Genomic DNA, 21,055 nt, shown 5'->3' on the forward strand with positions numbered 1-21,055 from the left:
TACCAGAGTGGCAGAATGCTGTCATTTACATTAAAATGAATAGGCAGGAAGCACAATATTAGATAAGCAGTACAGTGTAACCTACTTTTTAATCTCCAGAATTTCACAACAAATGAAGAATGAAATTGAAGAAGGACCAGCAATCAAAGAATGAATTAGTCCCTGAATACAAGATGATCTATAAAAGGAGACCAGTAGCCATTGAGACACTCCAGAAACAAAATGGAGCAGGCAGTTGTTGTGTTTTGTCTCATTCATTTTTAGGCTGGTCAAGTATTTGGACCTTTACACCAAGATGAGTGAATTTCCATGTATAATGATGTGGATGATGATCAGAAGAGATTTCTGTGCTGCCATCTTTTCTATGTGGATTTTTTTTTCTGCATTTGTATTTTGTACTATAAGGCTGAAACTGAAGAGACTGCATGCAATCTGTTGATGTAAAAAGTCAGAAAAAAAAAAAAACCTACTGTAGAAAAGTAAAACTGCCAATGACAGACATTCAAATGCAAACACGGGTACAGAAGAAAGCTTATTGGGAGAGTTTGATTGCAGGCATAATTGAGCCAGGTTTTATAAGACTTCTACATGCACTTTGCCCATGCTTTGGCTATAAGCATCCAGTGCTGGACACCCCATATTTGCTAGATCAAATTAAAACATCATTGTTGAGGATCATGATAAATAAATAAATTAAAAACTTGTACACATCTCTTGTATTCAGAATAAAAGCTGTGACCATTCAGAATTATCAGAAACTCTGCATTTTAACCTGAATGGTGCATTTGGATTCTCATCTCTCTACTTTCTGAAATGCCACTATATTACAATTACTACTTACTGTACTCAGTGAAGACTGCTATACAAGAGTGCTGTTAACAATTCTCTGTTTAAATACAAGCATTGATTATAGTAATTGCTAAATACAGAACTTATATATATGCAAATGAAGATTTGTTAAAACATACAGAAAACTAAGGAACAGATTAAACAAAATGTAAATGTACAATATCTGTCTGTTGATTAATTGAAGAACTGTTGGCAATAGAGGACATCATTTTTCACTTTCTCTTTTACAATAATGAAGTCCTGGAGACCTCCACCAACTGTCCTCCTACTTCCTCCTGGGTTTTCTATACTGGAGTCTGTGTTGGAACATTAGAACATTAGAACACTCTAGACGAGAACAGGCCATTCAGCCCAACAAAGCTCGCTAGTCCTATCCATATATATATTAAAAATCCTGTGGAACACCACTCTTAACATCGGCCAGTTCTGATGAGGTTCCTCGCACCATCACCCTCTGCTTCCTGTATCTGAGTCAATTCTGCACCCATCTAAAAACATCACCCTGAACTCCCACTTCTTTTAACTTGATGCCCAACTTTTCATGTGGCACCTTATCAAATGCTTTCTGAAAGTCCAGATAAATAATATCATAAGCACCACTTTGATCGTGTTGGCCGTCCTATCTAATGAGAGAATCTTCTACAACATTCTCTTTTAACTAATGTCTAATGAGTCCTTGCCCAGCTTACATTTTACCTTCTGAACTCCCCCTCATTTCAAACCCCATCCCAGGATTACTTCAAGATGAGTCATTGGATCATGTCTGAGGTCTGCAAACTTTACACTGGCATCCAGGAGGCCACTGGATTTTTAGACCCTAAGTGGTCTGCTATCCATTCCAAGAATCGTGCCCCAACTAATAACAGCTGAGATCTCTCTCTCTGAGGCCATCCATTGGTCTGGAGGAGTTGAACTGGCCTCTTTCTAGTTCTTCATTGCCATGCTTTCCCTCTTGGAGGGTCAGTGTACTGGGTAGTTTGCCTTTTTTTGCCTTGATGGGGTGCTGCAGTCTTCTTCTTAGAGGTGTAGAATTTCTATATCTTTGAGGAGTGCCTTCTAGGACATTCCATCTAAAATTCTCTGTCTACAGGTGCAGAAGAGCTCTCTCTTGTTATCTCTCTCGTTATCTCTGACAAACCCTTGCCAGTAAGGCAATTGTTTACATTAAGTCAGTGTAAATTTTGGTTCCTTTTACTTGAAAGAAATGGCATCTTTTCAACCACCAGTCAACCTAACCAACACATTTTAGGGTCTGTAAAAGATAAAACTCACCCAGATGCATGCATACACCACTACAAAGAGAAACGGAGCACGGGATTTGAACACTCTGCTAGCCCCTTCTACACCACACCAACTGCATAAACACTTCTGATTATACTCCCACCCAATTAAAGTCTTAAAAGTTTCACAAATTTTATAAAGGTCCTGTAAATGGTTAACACCAGCTCAAAGTGTTTATCTTAGCTGGCAAAAAAAAGCCATTTGGGTGTTCTTATAATTACAGTATGACAAGGCCAAGGGAATAGCTCCAGATGACAGTACCTTGTTACTATGAAATTTCTTTAGACCAAATAGCCACAACAATTATTAGAATAATTCCACTATTTGGAAAATATGTGGAATCAGTGGACTGTTCTGGATCTGGTTTATCATGAACACTCTATAACTGTCCATTACTTCACCTGTTGTATGGAATTATAAAATACGGCTCTGAGTTGTGGGGGTCAGAGCCTGTATTACCAGTATCAGTTGCAAGGCAAGATACGACAACCGTGGACAGGATGCATGTCCATTGTAGGACCCAGTCGCATATTCAGCTACAATTGGAAAACTTTGAATCAACAATTCAACCAACAAACCCAATTTAATGATGTGGGAAGTAAATCTGACTAAAACTAACTTGGTGTTGAATATACAACACAAACATGGCAAAAAAGTGGCAGACCTCCGCAATACCCTCAAACCTGGCCAGTTAGGACTCATCCCATGCAATCTGGCCCCAAATTCCACAGGAAGGCTTTGGCCTGCACAAGCCCAAATTAAGGGACTGGATATGTCCCAAATATACAAAATGCCTTTCAAGAAAAGGATAAACCTTGACTGACAAGTCCAGTGAAGAATCTTTATCAGATAAAGAATTTATATAAATAATATTAAGGAGCACAAACAAATTAAACAGGAAAAAGGGCATGAAATGAGATGAAATAAGTCTGCCTAAAAAGGCAACCCAACTCTAACAAGCTGAAATCTAAATGCAAAAATTAAATCCAAAGAATAGGGCAAGAAATCTGCAAAGCCAGAACATTGGAACAGTACTTATAGAAAACGCTGACAGCATTCCAACAAACAATGACCTTCTGATGCACTGCTCTCCAGCCTGAACTATAAAGCTTGAGGGTGGCCCATAAGCTGTGACACAATGGTGGCTCTGTCTCCATAGAAAGCAAGGAACATAAGCAAACAGCATAAATACACAATACATAAATACTAAACCATAAGTAAACCAAACAGTATTACCAAAAATGATATAATAACAAAAACTAAAAAAAAAACTACATAAAAAATTCAGAAACAAGGAAAACGTATTTAAGTCGGCAGTAAACCTGCCTGGAACATAACACTCCGGCAGTAGGATAACATGCATACTCCACATAGACCGTGTTGGGTTGCAGGATTTGAACTCCGAATGGTGTATCTGTGAGGTGTTAATGCTAACGGTATATGTGTCATGTACATATTTCACATAATATTTTAATTAAATTTAATGGTGTTTTAAATTAAACATTCAACCTGCTTCTCCAGGTTCTGTTTTTTTTTTTTTTCAGTTCTTTGATTAAAGAGTTGTTAGGGTGTTATGTCTTTACTTTTTAAGCTTTGGTAACATTCAGTATAAGCTATCCATTTAAAACATCTAATTCCAAATTGGGCAGAACTTCTCAAGACACCAGTCCTGGACAGAACACAAGTCCATCACAGAGCAGGTGTTCGGAATCAACAGTGTAATTCACATAAACATTTTTGAGAAAAATATACCCAAGTATCTGGAGAAACAAAACAATGGAGATATTGAACCCCTTAATTTAGTATATAAATATAACAGAACCTACCATTTTATTTGCCCCGTAATATAAGACTATTTTTTACATAACAGTTTCAAATCTGCAGGGTTGTGCATTATCTGAGCCAGGCCCTGCAGTATTGAGCGGAAAACGATTTCATTGTATATATACTCTGTAGGTCCCAGGGTGGATGGTCAGTCATCCCGACCAAGAAAGAGGCTGAGTTCCTTGCCCGGATGGGTGGCCATTGGAAGGACAGACATTCTAGCTGGGTTGGTTGCTGGCAACTTTCTTGGCTGTGAGGCCATAATGGATGGGTAGTGGGAGACTGTGTATCTAAAGCAATTCCTTCCCCAGCACACTAGATGGCAGCGTCCCTCAGGTGGACACTCACAGGGAAACCTGAAAGGTGTTGTTATAATGGGCAGTCTTTTTGGGTTTTTGTGGGAGCCGCCAGGGAGTGCTGCAGAAAGGAGGAGTCGGTTCTTTTAATAAGGTTCTGCCTGACCCAAAATTGCTTCCTGGATGCAGCATAGTGGCACTGGAAGTACTCTCAGGTCAGGAGTAAAAGAAGCCGCTCGGCTTTATCCAGGCAAGCTGGAATCGGGTGGAAGAGTACAACACTTTCCAGGAGTAGTGGAGGGTGGGAAGAAAGGAAAGAAAATCATTAGTTTCGCTGTTAACTGTGAGAGAAGTATATTTAAAATGTGCTTTATTTAATAAAAGAAGCACATTTAAACCTGAGAATTCAGTCTGTGGAGTTATGTTTGGGGTTAAGAGTGTCGGCACTACCCCCTACTGGTCACAGCTCACACAGGGCCAATTCAGAGTAGCAAGTAAACCCCTTTTTGGGGATATAGGAGGAAAACTAGGCTACCTGGGGGTAGGCTTTAAAAAGGCTTAAAGCTGGCAGCACTCTGAAGGAATTATGCTCTTGTTTGGAAGGGTTTAACATTCCTTCTAAAGTTCATTGTGCATGTGCTTAAGAGGTTTATATTGCAACTTTCCAAGTCTAGTGCTCCACAAGAGGCAAAGCATGAAATAAAACTGTTTGCCACTTGGTGAATATTAGTGATTTAGTTGTATTGATTCTAGACAAACAGTAACCACTGTCCAGTTGTCACTTTTTTTACTTTTTAGCTTTTTTCCTTTTACTCATCCTTATTGCCTGTGATCTGCGTGGGTGCTAACAATGTGACCCCTGTTGCTTGTTCTAGAATGTAGAAGTTGGATTAATTTTTTTTGTCACTGTAACTCTCCAGGATGGTACCATGTTTAGCTTTAGAAAAGGTTGGCAGTGTTCTTCTAGTGATGCCACAAGGTCTGCCATTCCTGTGGTCCTTTTACAGTGGTCAGCTTTTCTCATGCTGGTGGGTCACAGTCCACCTTAAACTCCAATCCAACGCCCCTTTCCTTTCACCATGCGTCATCTAAAGGCATGCATCTCTTCTGCTGCTTTGTGACATTGGGGGCCAACCTGGAGTCCCGCCTCCAGCAGGATGTGGAGAGCTGAGTTGCGTCAGACTCTTTAAAACTACAAATGTGATAGCAGACATTTCAGCAGTCTGGATGTCCCGTGAGGTGCCATACCAGGTGAGCCACAATTTAAAGTTGTGTTTGTGTGGGCATAGAGAGGTTGGTTGGCTTTGTAGATTGATTATCCTATTCTCATGCCCTCGTGATGTGCCTGGGGTGTTTTGCTGCAAATAGTAAGTGTTCTGGGTGGAGAGGAAATGGTTGGGGCGGTTGTTGTTTTTGTTTAACAGTTGTGGTTTCCAGCTCGTAGCTGGTGGCTTAAAAAAGAAACAATAATTGATAAAAAGTAGTGAGCTGAGACGGAGTGGGGGGCGCGGGTCGGGTCACTGATACTGCGCTGGAGAGCAACTCAATATGTGTAGGGCAGTATGTAGCTTGAAGCAGTTTTGCTATGGTTCTCAAGGCTGAGATGAATATACACTGAGTTGGCTAAGATTGTCCAGAGTGTGCTTTCCTACTTAATCTGAAGCATCCATTCTGTCTCCTCCTTTTTCTTTAGTCCATCCTGCTCGGGTTTTTTCCAAAAGTATGGTTGACTTTTTACTTTGTTCAGCCGTGTGTCAAAAATGTATCTTCCAAATTTATCATTTTCATATAATACTACAGTCTCATTGGATTTGTGCTGCCGTTATCTAAACTTGTCTTTCACCACTGTATGACTTGAAGTGCCTAGGACTATCACATTAATGCCACTCAGCCTGCCATAATTGGATTAGTTTTGTCTCATGACATTCTCCTTGCCTGCACTGCCCTTGAGATGCCAGTCCATTGTGCCCTCTCATGTTTCATCTTTCTCCATTTTTCATTTGCATCCAGTGTCTCAGATCTGCCGTATGTTGTGCTCTGTACCAACACTATGCCTGAAATGTCGGTCTGTTGTGCCTTGTTGTGTCTGCTCTCTCCTTTTCTCTTGCTATGCAGCCTACTGGAGATGGATCTGTTCTTTCTCATGAAATGTTTCATACTAGCACTATACCTGAGATGCCAGTCTTTTGGGCTTTCTTGTCCTATCACTTACCAGCATTAGTTCAAAGGTGGCTCCTTTCTTCTTTATATATCTGATGGCTTTGGCTATGAGGAGGCCAAATTTGAAGAAGCCTTTTGAAGACTTTGCTTTGCTTCTCATATCAGTTCAGAGTAACTGCCTTTGCTAGTGTTTGAACTGGTGTGGCTCATGCTTTGTTTCATTCTTCATTATCTTTACATGGATGTAAACAGTGAATCTCAGTTTGGTTAGTGACATATACCTGGGGAGGACTGTGAGACTCTGGGATGGGCTGTAGAAGCCAATTAATTTACAGTAAATGCTGTCTAGTCATAACAGTTGAATCGTTTCTGACCCTAACACACCCCCCATCCCCAGACGTTATTAGTTGTCTTGCTTGCTTGTTTCAAATTGAGATGACTGCACCTCTGTATAAAAACAGGAAACTTGTTACCATACACATTTTCTTTATTTTATTTTATGTAGGTGAATCATTTTTGTCAAATCAAATGTCATTTATAGTCTGCGTAAGTTTTCCAGAACATTTACAGAAATATATACTAGCTGTGTAAGCCCATGCTGTAAAAAACCCGGGCTCCTAGAAACCATGGATTCTGGCACCTCGATCAGTCAATCGCATTAGTTGTGCATTACTGGCTAAGCGAGGTTCTCTTTCGTTGGCGGTTTCATTTTGCTGACGTGCTCACCTCCGTTGTCTATCAGCAGCAAGCGAGTTTCTCTCTCTTCTGAGGTTTTGTTTTAAGCGAGGTCCTTTTTGCTTCGTCAGCTTTGTTTTGCCAACATGCTCGTCTCCATTGTCTATCAGCAAGTTTCTCTCTCCTTGGAGGTTTTGTTTTGCCGATGTGCTCACCTTGCTTGAGTATCAGTGGCTAAGCGAGTTTTTTTTTGTCGGCGGTTTCACTTTGGCGACAGAGCCACTTTCTTTTAGCGTCATGCTGTAGCCTTGCACTTCCGGGCTGGACAGACAAACATAGACACTTCCACACGTAGTCGTTTATATGTAAGATATATACTGACATTTATATGCTGGCTGTATAATTTTAACTTCATTATGCTATATTGCTTTTGTGGTAACTGGGCATTCTGCTAAGCTGGAAGTGTGGAGTCTTTGAATTCATATTGAGCCTTTTGAGAGTTTTGGAATGCTGAAGTTAGTGAAGAATTAACTGATCTACTTCGATCAGTTGAAAGTACATGTTCATCTTCACTTCTTCAACCTTGTGTTGTCCACATGGTTGTTTATATTATCTATTAATAATAATAACAATACATTTTATTTATATAGGACCTTTCCCATGCTCAAGGCTCAAGTAGCCTCCGACTTCAGACTGAAATCAACACTGAGTTTGGTTTCTGTAATTCCGTTTTTTCTGTTTTTTTGTTTGAATTGGTATTTGGTTTTGGTGGTGTGAAAGATAGCTATAATGACTTGTGGACTGTCTCCTTCTTCTAACTCTTTAGCAGTTCCTTGAAACTGAATTGCTGCCGTCTGTTGGAGAAGCATTCTGCCTGGAGGGTCTCGGGGACACTCTTCTCTATATGGACAGAGTCTTTCTATGCCAAACAGAATCTCGGATTGCTTAGCAGATTCTGTTTATAGTGTTTCTGTAAAGTCGCTGAATTCCCCACACTTTTTGCTCCTTTCTGCTGTCCTGGGTAGGAAGATGTGATGTGATGCCCTGTGCAACCCAAATCCGGACCTAAATATGGGGCATCTTGTAATTCATGACCGAGATAAAAAAGGGAGGTTGGTAGAGAGGGAGATGCACAGACAAAAGAATACAGAAGTACGTTTATTAAAAATTGTCAGGAAAAGTGATTTTTTAGTGTTATGTCATCAACAGTTTTTTAATATTGTTCCAGTGCTTTAAAATTAGAAAACAGGAGGAGGGGAAACAACAAAGAAGTACAACACACACAATAAATAAGTCAACAATGAGCTCACCAGTTTTACCCCCACTTTTACCATTTGGTGTCTTTGACAAGTATCATATACTCTGTTCTCTTCTGTAAGTAATTCAGAAGGACTTTAAGACAAGAACCACTCGCAACAGACAAATGACACAAAGACGACCTCTAGCATCTGTTTTCCCATTTTAAAGGACCATGGAATGTTTGTCCTCCAATCCCCCTGATTCCTGTCCTGTCCCTTACAATGAAAACACACTCTTTCACACATGGTATGGTACGTGCTTCATTTGGGTATATATCACTACCCAAGCTTACATATTTGCATGTATGCACGTCCTTGAATGTACAAACTTCAACCCTCTCTGATAAGCACCCCTGTTCTTTGCTCATGAGCACTCCAACCCAAAATCTAGTGGCTTCACCAGTCTGCTTCTTCTATTTCACAACAACAAAACAATGGCGTGTCGACCTCCCCTGCCCAGAGACATGCATAGGCCATGTAGCACTCCATGAGCACTATGTGCCACATAGCTGTGCAACCATTTCTCTACCAGAACATCGACTACACCACCTCATAACCTCGAAGGCAAATGCCACTTGACTACATGACTATTTTACAACAGAAACATTAAGTTTATTGTTTGTTTCTTTAATAAAACTAAGCCACATGACAAGGCCCATCACAAAAGACACTATGGACTGGGACTATTTTTGGGCACTTGATCTTTATCAGGTAGTCATTGGACAACAAGGATGAAAGTCAGCGGCCTAGATGGGTAGCGCTGATTGTGTGCTCCATTGTGCTCCCATTCAAGGTGGGGTGGTACTTTTGTCACTTTTTTTTTTTTTTTTGCTCTTTCACATAAAGAACATTATTATTGTTATATCCATATTGATCTTCAGGGTTCTTTTTTTCTCTGGGGTCCATTTTCTAAGGGTGATAGGTGTGCACACAGGGCACATTTGACCTTGTAGTCCATGAGTGAGAGCTTCGCTCTCCAGCTATGCATGAGCTCTGTGCCTGACTAACTGACATGTTTATCGCCGAGTTGTTCAGCTCTTTGATATTGAGAGGCCTCCTGTTTAATTTTATGCTGATTATTCTGTCTGAGTTTGTGCATTTAATTTTTCTGTATACCCTGCCTTCCTTTCTGCTTTGTGTGGGGTTTCTGTTTCAGACCAGGAAGTCAGATTAAACCAAATGCTTTTCTAAAGTCCACATTGCTTTGTACTATTTTGTATTTATGCTTTTGGTGGCAGTGCTAGCTGAGCATTTATGTTCCTTTTAGGCTTTGGTTATCCTGTTTTATTATCTATCTGTCAAACCAGTTTTACTATTATCTGCTGCCTCTGCTTCATTCTCCTTTTTCCCTTTACAATGGGAGCTGTCGGACTAATCGCAATGCTGCCCCCATCAGCCTCTCTTCCAGTACTGACCTTCTGGCTGAAACCAAGCACCTTGCTGCTTGTTACTAGAAACACTAGTGTGGCATGCAGCACTTAAATTGTGCTGTTGGGAAAAGGTAGCATGCAGCTTGGGGGTCTGCCCTCTTCATGAACATGGCCCTCTCACCCTGAATTATCCCAGTTTGCTGATTCTTTATGAAGCCTCCTTAGGACTTTAAGGACTTTCAAAACTAGTCTTGGTGTTTTTTGAAAAGAATTAAATGGATAGGACTGGCAAGCTTTTTTGGGCTGAATGGCATATTCTCGTCTAGACTGTTCCAATATTCTAATTCCCAGCCTTTTGCTTTACTAGTACAGAGATTCAGAGAGAGCAGCTGCATTATTTGTAGTCTCAAAGGTGGTCATCTTCCCCAGGATTTTATTCATTTAGACTGGGGGGAAAAAATAACTGTTGTCATAAATTCAGCATCTCCATTGCCATATGGTCATTTTCTCCCATGTGAGAGAGAGAGTGACTTGTGATGGGCAGGTGGTACAAATAGATGAAGGTGGTTTGAAAATGGCTGGATAGAAATACCTACATTAATTACATCCAAGCCTCCTGTGCTGCCCTCTTCAAATCTGTGCTGATGCCACTTAAAATTATTTAAAGAATATTAGTCTGTGAAATACTCTGTTCAATACTCTGCAGTGCCTAATACCATTTTAGCCAGTGTGTTATGCTTTTTGTAATTTCTAAAGTAAATAATTATTTAACGTCTGCCTCAAACTTGTGACTTACTGCAAGTAGGAGGAATATTAGCAGGAAATACTGGTGACGTTAGGCCTTCCTGCAGATGTTTGTGATTCACAAAGTCTGTGTCTGTCATACCTATTGGCTTATTTATTTCAGTTGGGCCAGCCATCACATCAGCGGGGTAAGCTGTCATACCCCACATATATATTTTTACCGATTCTATTTAATCAGAGAAGTCTTATATTCCAGTTTGTTTTAAAGCAGATTTGAGCTTCGTCATGTCAAACTGCATTCTTGATGACTATTCTCCCTTCCATTTTGGTGAAGAAACCAGAAGAACCAAATTCTTTTTCCTGGCATGCAAGCCATTAACTGGAGAACTGTGAATAAAGTCACTGCATATGGCATTTGGAAACCATTTCAGCTATGTACTATTCTTAAAGTGAATGACTTAACGATTTAAAATATTTCCCAAAACACAAAAGAGAGGATATTGGATGAAGAAATGGATAATTTTATGTGCCATGCCTTATGGAATATTGATTATTAGCAGAAGTAGTATTGGCACTATTGTCATGTCTAAAGAATACAGTGAAATTCTTACCGGCTTGGCTAACCCACATGCAACACATTGCCTCCATCTTCTTCTTCTTCTTTCTGCTGCTTCCGTTACAGTCACCACAGTCTTTCACCACATCCATAAACCTTCTCTTAGGCCTTCCTCTTTTTCTCTTGCCTGGCAGCTCTATCTTTGGCATTCTTTTCCCAATATACCCAGCATCTCTCCTCTGCACATGTCCAAACCAATGTAATCTTGCCTCTCTGACTTTGTCTCCAAACTGTCCAACCTGAGCTGACCCTCTAATGTACTCATTTCTAATCCTATCCATCCTCGTCACACCCAATGCAAATCGTAGCATCTTTAACTCTGCTACCTCCAGCTCTGTCTTCTGTTTTTTGGTCAGTGCCACCATCTCTAACCCATATAACATAGCTAGTCTCACTAATGTCCTGTAGGCCTCCCCTTTCACTCTTGCTTGTACTTGTCTGTCACAGATTACTCCGGACACTCTTCTCCACCCATTCCGCCCTGCCTGCACTCTCTTCTTCATCTCTCTTCCACAATCCTCGTTACTCTGTACTGTTGATCCCAGGTATTTAAACTCATCCACATTCACCAATTCTACTCCCTGCATCCTCACCATTCCACTGACCTCCCTCTCATTTACACTAATATATTCTGTCTTGTTCTTATTGACCTTCATTCCTCTCCTCTCTAGGGCATATCTCCATCTCTCCAGGGTCTTGCAACAAATCACAATGTCATCAGCAAACATCATAGTCCACAGGGACCCCTGTCTAATCTTGTGTATCAACCTGTCCATCACCATTGCAAATAAGAAAGGGCTCAGAGCTGATCCCTGATTTAATCCCACCTCCATGTTGAATGCATCCATCACTCCTACCGCAGACCTCACCACGGTCACATTTCCTTCTTACATATCATGTACACCTCTTACATATTTCCCTGCTACTCACAACTTCCTCAAAAATACCACAACTTCTCTCTAGGCACCCTGTCATATGCTTTCTCCAGGTAAAAAAAGACATAATGCAACTCCTTCTGGCTTTCGCTATACTTCTCCATCAACACCATCAGAGCACATCAGTGGTGGTCTTTCCTGGCATGAAACCATACTGCTGCTCACTAATCATCACCTCACTTCTTAACCTAGCTTCCACTACTCTTTCCCATAACTTCATGCCGTGGCTCATCAATTTTATCCCCCTGTAGTTGCTACAGTCCTGCACACATTGCCTCTCTCATTTACCATGATAAAGAAAAATGTAATAAAATACAGAACCTCATTTTGTTGAACTGAAAACGCAACTTGGCTTACCTGATTTACTCCTTCTACAAGTGACCTCTGTTGGTTAAAGCTTTGATCACTACCTGCTGTACTGTTAAAGTGGAATGAACGAACCATCAGGATCAAGCAATATTGTTTTTACCCAGATATTGAAATAATATTGCATTGTGGGATCCCTGGCTATTTGTACTCCTACTGCCTATGGTAGCTTTTTTAGTTTTACATGTGTTTAATTTTTCATTATCTTTCCATATGTTGACAAATCGTTCTTTAGGCAGACAATCCAAACCTGTGTTGAATATAAAACCAAAGTTTGTATTCCTTAAATTTCTTTCTGTCTTAAGAATCTCAAGAAATCTTTTCTTCACAGCTTAGTGTCATCTTAGAAGTTGTGAAACCAATATATTAGGTATAAAGGTACCATCAAGGAAGTACATGCAGAATAAAATCTCATAAGTCCTTCAGAAGACAGGATGAATTGCTTTGTTTTAAGACATCAACTGTATATGCCAGTGGTCTCCAACTCTGATCCTGGAGGGCAGCAGTGGCTGCAGGTTTTCATTCTAACCCCTTTTCTTAATTGGTGACCAACTTTTGCTGCTAATTAACTTCTTTTCCTTTCATTTTGATTGACTTGTTTTTTAAGATTTGTTCCCCTGAATTGTTTTCATTGCTCCTCTGAATTGCTTCATTTCTTTCCTTAAATGGCACTGAAATAGAGATGAAATATGAATTGAGTAAACAAAAGAATAACTAATTCAGGGCCTCAAACTCCAATCAATTTCACATCAACCAGTTGCCTAATTAGGCACCGATTCTTGTTAATTAAACTCGTTATTTAATTCCATGGCTTTCTGCTGCTCTCATTGTGCACTGGCATGCATTTCTGAAATTGTTGACGTTTTCTTTTCTTATAGACCTGACCAGATTAACATTCCTGAGAACTTCATCTTTCTTTATTTTCAGATATTGTATAATGGACACAGGTAGCTGGTCATATGTTGGCTTTTTTTATATCATTATTGTTTGGCTGCTAATTAAGGAAAAAGAAACAATTAAGGGGTCTGAGTCTTCAAGAACAAGTCAAATAAAATTAATTCAAAAGAAGTTAATTAGGAGCAAAAACAAGTCGCTAATTAAGAAAAAGTTTAGAATGAAAACCTGCGGCCTCCCAGGACTGGAGTTTGGGACCCCTGGTATATGCCATGGTAGAAAGACAGCAACCAACATGGGACAGGTTGCTTAGTTGTGGATTGTCTAGAAAGACAGTGAGACAGAAGATGAGGAAGGGAGGACTCTGGGATCTTTGGTAGAACTGTCAAAAGGTCTTAGGATTTAAATCTGAATTTGTAATTAAAAAAATATTTAAAAATGGCATATGTTCAGATTGAAAACATTTTTTTATTTTACATCAGTAGGACCAAAGAAATAAACATTTAGTACCTGCAACCTGTAATCTATTGCAACAACTTGTTATACTTGAGTTATCAATGTGAACATTTACTTTCACCACTTTTCTTTCATAATCCATTTTACAAAATCTGCTACTTTATCATGTTTTCTAATGGTGGATCATGTTGAAAAATATCTTCATATGAGAAAAGCTGACATTTTGAGGTTAGGATTCTTAGTAATTATTACCCCAGAGAATGGGGACATGTTGCCTGTCATTTAGCAGATGTAACCCCCGAGATGGACTGGCAACCTGTTCACGGTCTGTTCCTGCCTTGTGTGCTATGTTTGCAGAGAGAGGCTCCGCTTCCCTGTGACCCTGCTCAGGATAAAGTGGATCAAGAAAACAGATTGATGGATGGATGTAAGAATTTCCTTGTATTCTGCATGTGAGACCATAATCTGTCCATCCATTTTCCTATCCCACATCCCGAGCAGGGTCGCAGGGCAGCTAAAGCCTATTTTGTAACAATAATGACTGTATAAAAGCTAAAATTAATCTTTTTTTTTCCAGGGTCAGGTTATTGAGCTGCTAATTCTTACAACAGACAAATAAGCTTCAAAGAATCTCATAAAATACATATTTTAGTGCTCTTAATGTAGAAACAAAGATGGCCAAAAGCAAACACCGGGTCCCCTTCGTTAGGATTATAATACTGTTTTGCAGGAGTTATATGTACAGTCCTTCTTTAAGGTGGACAGCACAAGTATTAGTGCATGAATGAGGGACCTTTCTGCATCCAGAACAAGAAATACCTGTCCCCGTAAAGAGTTATTTAACAAAAACACATGAGGGAGAGATGATCATTGGTGTTTGCACAAAGAAGTAAAACGCAAACCCTATTTGCCCTGAAAGGCTTGGCTATACAGTTTAAAGGCTCTGTTAAACTAGTACCAAGGCTTACCCATTCGACCATTGTGCAAAACACAATACTACAATCATATGTAACTCTAGTAGTGCTAGTAACTCACATTGTGCTTCCAAACCCTCTGCTGTCTGAGGGGAGTAAATGCTAACATTACTCAAAGTTATTGTCTGCTTTTACATGTATTTTTATTACCCTGTAATTTAATATTGTTTTTTTTTTTGTATCAGTATACTGCTGCTGGATTATGTGAATTTCCCCTTGGGATTAATAAAGTATCTACAGTATCTCTCTATCTCTCTATGTCCATGTCCTCTGCCCACTACTTCCCTGACGGTGTTTGCTTCATCACAACTCCCAAATCCAACCTCAATGAGTCACTGGCTGGAAATTAAACTTCTGTTTCAAAGAAATTGACATAAGTAGAAAGCAGAAAATATATTAAAGTGCAGCAAGGGACAGGACAGTGCAGTGCTACAATAGTTGGTATTGTTACTTTACAGTTCCAGGTTGCTGGGATTGATTTGCAGCCTGGTCCCTGTCTTGATTGTATTATTTTCTAATATTCTAAAATGTGTGTGTTGGGTTGATTGAGAAAATGTAGACACCAATATGTGTAAGTGATTGGCTGCCCTCCTATCTGTGACCAGTACAGATGTGGCCCGAGATCCCCTGCCATCCTAAATTAGACTAATTTGCCTTCAGGTAATGGATTGATGCATGTATCTATATGGTAGTCACACAGATACATAGTATGTGAAAGGACATTACAATAACACAAATACTTAATGTTTCTTGTTCTTTGTATGTTATTTTTATTATTAAGCAATAAAGACTGATCAAAGCAGAATGTTCTTTCATTCTGTGTTTAGCAACTGTATTATTACAAATACTTTAAATTTAAAAAATTTAGCATGGCCTTGACAGTTGCTTTTTCCACTCATCACCCCTTCTTTATTCAAAGGGTTTGCTCCATGTTCTACCTCTCCTGGCACTTTGGAGTCACCTTATGGTCCCCTCCATGCTCATCTCTACAGGTGTTGTGTCCTTCACATGTCTTTAAGTCGTTTATTCTGTATCGTTTGTTCTTTCTGCTTCATGCTTCATGAAGTTCACTGTGTTCCTTCACACTGAAAGGATGTCTTTTTTTTGTTCTTCACTCCCTCATTGTCTAATTGCTGTTCTTTCCTTGGACTCCCCACTCTGCCTGATTTATATGGTTGACTTGTGACAGAGCCTTGTCAAGCCTTTGCTACTGATATGACCCCTTTGGATGGCCTTTTTAAAATTAAACTGATCCAGTGTGACTTTTGTCAGCTTTATATGAAACTACAGCATTTGCTTGTGAAATCTAAGTTTTTTTAGAAGGTAAACCCAAGAGAGACGCGTGACAGTTCCTGAGAGGCAGGGGTTTGGAAAAGGAGGGGGTGGTGGCTTGAGGGTGGCAGGCTTTTGTTTTCAACTTCCTCATAACTCAGAATTAGATAGAAAAACTGGCCCTTTAAGCTACAGAGTATTTTCAAACTGCTGCCTCACTCTGATTCACAAACAAAGGTGGGCTTTCAGTAGACAGGAACACGTGTCTGCCGTGGGGGGCAACGGTCAGAGTGGCAGTCAGCTTATGCCTAGGAAGAGAAGAAGAAGAAGAAAGCACACTGCCGCATTCGTTTTGAGCCTGGGAGACATGCCGTGAGGTAGAAACCTTTGTCTTTTCTGTCTTAGTCTGAAATTTTAACTGTGATCTCTCTTTCTTTCGTTCTTTCTTTCTAGCTTTCTTCCTTTCTTTCTTTCCTGTCTTAGTCTGAAATTTTAACTGTGTTCTTTCTTTCTTTCTTTCACTCACTCACTGACTGGCTGTCTTCATTGTTTTACATGGGTGCTTCATCACTTACAATCATTTACATTTATGCAAGGACCTCCAGGTTCCTCTGATAATCTCTGTAGGCTGACAACCTCAAATGTGTGTCTATTTGTTATTTTTGCTTTTCTTGTTTATCTAGTTCAAGTAATCACCCTTGACTTGAAGTGTTTAAATTTTGCTAAATGAGGGATTACTGGGCTGTGACCTTCCCAGTAACCCAACTTTTTGAAAAAAGAAACTGGCTGTCAATGTCACCTCTTTCTTTTGAATGCATATTTTTCATTCTTGGCTATTCATCAAAGTTCACCCACAAGTACTTCCTTGAGTTTAATAATGTGGCTTGTCAAGTCTAAAGTCTCTTAAAAGCCCATGCATGTTTTGAAATACCTGCAAAACCTGAATGTGTTGTAACTAAAGTACTCTGGGCAACAGTTGCTCAGTGCTTAGTAATGCTGCAGCTTCAGATTCATCTCGGTGGGGAATTTGCACATTCTTCTTCTTTCTGTATGGGTTTTTCTTTCATTTTTTTTTTTTTTATATCTAGATTCCCTATTTTTTACGTACATACCAGAGGCATGTGTCTTAGTTTATTTGGTGACATTTAGTGAGTAGGTGTGCCCACTGAAGAATTACCACTGTGTACAAAGTGGCTGCTACTTGCACTCAGTGCTTACTGGTAAAGGCAGAAGCTACCTGCATCACTAAAGTGGATAAGTGGGTTACCAAAGGAGTTTAGGCAAAGATGGAACCTGTCCCTGTATGAGTTGGCGTGAGTATACCCTACACTCGCCTAACCAGTGGATTAGCACCTTGTGTTGTCTTGTTGTATGTGAGAATCACAGAGTTCCTAATAGATTGACCTACTCTTACACCTCAACCTTAACATACATACCCTGTCCATCTGATTCTGAGTGATGTCTGCCCAGACTTTTAACGCCCCAGTACCTGGGTGCAGGGTGTTCGGTTAGTTATCTGTTACTTCCTTTGGTATCATTATTGTAATGGTACTGAGGTTCAGATTCCGGTGTCAACTTTTTTGTACTGATCCAACACTATGGCACCTAGAGACTCGATAGCTTTAGTATGAACATAAATAGGTGACCCTGGATGTATCTTAGACCTAAAGACACATTTTGGTCTACCAGAATAACCAAAACTCGTGGAGTTTTACACACCTAAGTTAAAGCCAGTTACCAATCAAAGGAGCGTTATTCCCACAGTTCTGTCCTCCCTCCTTAGGAGGCATCCACCCTCAGCCTACTTAACCCCATGAGAAAGAAAGTGGCTGTCTCCCCACACCAAGTGATTGCAGTATTTTCGTCACTCAAGATATGAAGAGGAAGTGTAAAAAATTTAAAAGCACGGCAGTGTTTTTCTTTTTTTTTTAATTTGTGGTGGTGACATAATAACTGAAACAACTTCAAATTCACCAGTCACCCTTCCTGTTTACTCACTACACAACATACTTCCAGTACAACACCAGTACCTGCCACCTAGAGTAATTTTCAGATGACTCCTCCATTATAGGCCACATTAATAATGGAGACTACTTGGAGTACAGGAAGTTTGTCTACAACTTTGTCTTGTGATGCAGGGAGAGCCACCTGCATCTCCACATCAGGAACCGAAAAGAGCTGGCATTTGAAGGAGACCAGTCACCCTCCACCGTTTATGCAAACCTCAAACTGGACTGTTCTGACAGCACGGTGGCACTATAAAAGAAGGGCCAGAGCAGATTGAACTTCATGAATACAGGGTGGGCCATTTATATGGATACAACTTAATAAAATGGGAATGGTTGGTGATATTAACTTCCTGTTTGTGGCACATTAGTATATGTGATTGGGGAAACTTTTCAAGATGGGTGGTGGCCATTTGGAAGTCGGCCATTTTGGATCCAACTTTTGTTTTTTCAATAGGAAGAGGGTCATGTGACACATCAGACTTATTGGGAATTTCACAAGAAAAACAATGGTGTGCTTGGTTTTAACGTAACTTTATTCTCAGATGAACAGTTTCCTGGAAAGTGGATTGGTCATCGTGGGCCAGTTGAATGGCCCCCAAGGTCTCTCGATCTGACCCCCTTATACTTTTATCTTTGGGGTCATCTGAAGGCAATTGTCTATGCTGTGAAGATACAAGATGTGCAGCACCTGAAACTACGGATACTGGAAGCCTGTGCTAACATTTCTCCTGCGGTGTTGCTATCAGTGGGTGAAGAGTGGGAGAAGAGGGTTGCATTGACAATCCAACACAATGGGCAGCACACTGAACACATTTTATAAGTGGTTAGAAACTTGTAAATAACTCATGAAAGAATAAAGTTACGTTAAAACCAAGCACACCATTGTTTTTCTTGTGAAATTCCCAATAAGTTTGATGTGTCACATGACCCTCTTCCTATTGAAAAAACAAAAGTTGGATCCAAAATGGCCGACTTCCAAATGGCCACCATGGTCACCACCCATCTTGAAAAGTTTTCCCCCTCACATGTACTAATGTGCCACAAACAGGAAGTTAATATCACCAACCATTCCCATTTTATTAAGGTGTATCCATATAAATGGCCCACCCTGTATGTCTATTAATGTGTGCAGCAAGCTGCTGGAGATTGTCTGTTAGCCCATAGTAATCAGGTTATTGCTCTTTGCTTCAGTCTCCTAGAAAAGCTCAAAAGATGCACAATGCCTGAAAGAACCTATCAGAAAGGCGTACTGCACCTCCAGGCTAACCCTGGACATGCTACAAACTGTTGTGGAAAAGAGGATGGAGGCAAAATTGGATGCCATCATAAAAAATAACCTCCATCCCTGTCAGGAGGCTCTGGGTTGGAGCACTTTCAGCCACAGACTAAGAAGCACCTCTGGGCGTCTTTACTGTCCACAGCCATCAGGAACTTCAATGCTTTCCTCCAATGCCCTAAACTAAATGCTGATAGTCTTTAAGTTAATTTTGCAATTTTAGGTTCATTTTGCAATTTCTGCTCAATGTGCATTTATTATTGATTGATTGTATGATTTGTCCTTGGAGTGTACATCATTGTTATTTATGTTTCTGCTGCTGTATGCATCTAAATTTCCCCTTGGGATTAATAAAGCTTATCTAATCTAATTTGTTTCTTAGAATAGAATAATTGAAAATGAATTAATTGTTTATGCCTTGGCGGGAAAAGGCAGATGGATTTTAAACAGAGATAAAAATATGAAACGCTCAGAAACTGTGCAAAGTTTGTAACCAATGATCAGTCCTATCATTTGTGAAAGTGTAAATCGGAAACTAAAATGCATTGTCGAGGATATAAAGTGTGAAGTCTGAAAAGTCAAAAGATCCTAAAACTTAACATGCGTTAACATGCGTTAAAATACTATTACCCAATCTCGGATGACCCAGGAGAGCACAGTGGTGGCATTACAGTATATACTGTTACACATTTGATCCTTACTGTGCTCACCTAGTCAAGTGACCATGGCAGCAATGGATGCAACTGCCACAAAGCATGGATGCCCTACACAACAAAAACAGCATTTATAAAAGAAATGGAAAAAAAAAAAAACTTTTAATGTTTCAAGTAATTATTTAAACTGCAAAGTCAGAATCTGCATTAGTCAAAACCCTTGTGACAAATAAGACATTTCAAAAAAGATGTATAACAAAGCTGGAAAAAGTTTAAAAACAAACCAAATCAGAACATAAATAAATGACAGAGAATAGTGAATAAAAATAGTATGGTCTCGATGTTATGGAAAAAGATGATCTGCTGTGGCAACCCCTAACAGGAGCAGCTGAAAGAAGAAGTATAGTCTAGATGTAAAGTCCTAATGAAAGTACACCCTTGTTTCAAAGTGAAAAATCTTATGATTTAATACTTTCTGTAAAGATCACAGCCTCTCTGAGCAAAAAAGAGATGGATTGTAGCTTGTATTGATGTAGTGCCTGCAGCCCCAAATGATTTTCCCTTCATAAAGCACCTCCATCCAGGGCTCAGTCCTGATTTATGTAAAGGGCTGCCAAGACAGGCATCAGCATTTCGCCTCACTGAACTGGATGAAGCAGATTATGGATGAAAGATCTCTGAGTAGAGTATTGCTGACATGGCATTGCTTGCCTGCATGTTGAACAAATGCCAATACAAGTTCAGCAACCTGATTGAAGGATTAACAAGCTTAGAAACACAAATCCAGACTGTAATTCCTTCAAGCAGCTGCTTGACTAGCATCAACAATGGTGAAGGTGAGCTTTAAGAGTACGCATGGGCTGACTGAAATGGATGAATTTCTAAATTTTCTTTTGATGCAGTTTTTTTTGCCCCTGCGCTTAGCCGTCACTCCTTCAATGTATGTCATGTAAAAATGTTTTAACAGCTTTGTTATTGTTTAAGTTCAAATTTTTCCATCTAGCAGACTAGTACTTTAAGCCTTGTGTTCTACAGTGTTCTCTGTTACATGTTTACTTTGCAATTTCTTATCACTCAAGTGTATTTGTGTTTGTGTGTGTATACACT

The 21,055-nt window shown here is 39.8% G+C and overlaps 1 protein-coding gene across 8 annotated transcripts in view; it reads left to right on the forward strand.

Moving 5' to 3' along the window:
• The window catches only part of LOC120535065 (diacylglycerol kinase delta-like), a 135,936-nt gene that overhangs the window by 38,709 nt on the left and 76,172 nt on the right, over nt 1-21,055 (forward strand). The window contains exon 1 of one of the 8 annotated variants that reach the window (XM_039762652.1): nt 5,483-5,501. The exons of 6 other annotated variants lie outside the window; for them this stretch is intronic. The gene's annotated coding sequence lies outside the window, so the exon portion shown is untranslated. Of the gene's footprint in view, nt 1-5,482; nt 5,502-16,170; nt 16,388-21,055 lie in introns of those variants that run through there. One more of the 8 variants, XM_039762662.1, reaches the window with a different exon arrangement.

Source organism: Polypterus senegalus, chromosome 1, assembly GCF_016835505.1.
Source record: "Polypterus senegalus isolate Bchr_013 chromosome 1, ASM1683550v1, whole genome shotgun sequence".
In the NCBI taxonomy this organism is placed as follows: Eukaryota; Metazoa; Chordata; class Cladistia; order Polypteriformes; family Polypteridae; genus Polypterus; species Polypterus senegalus.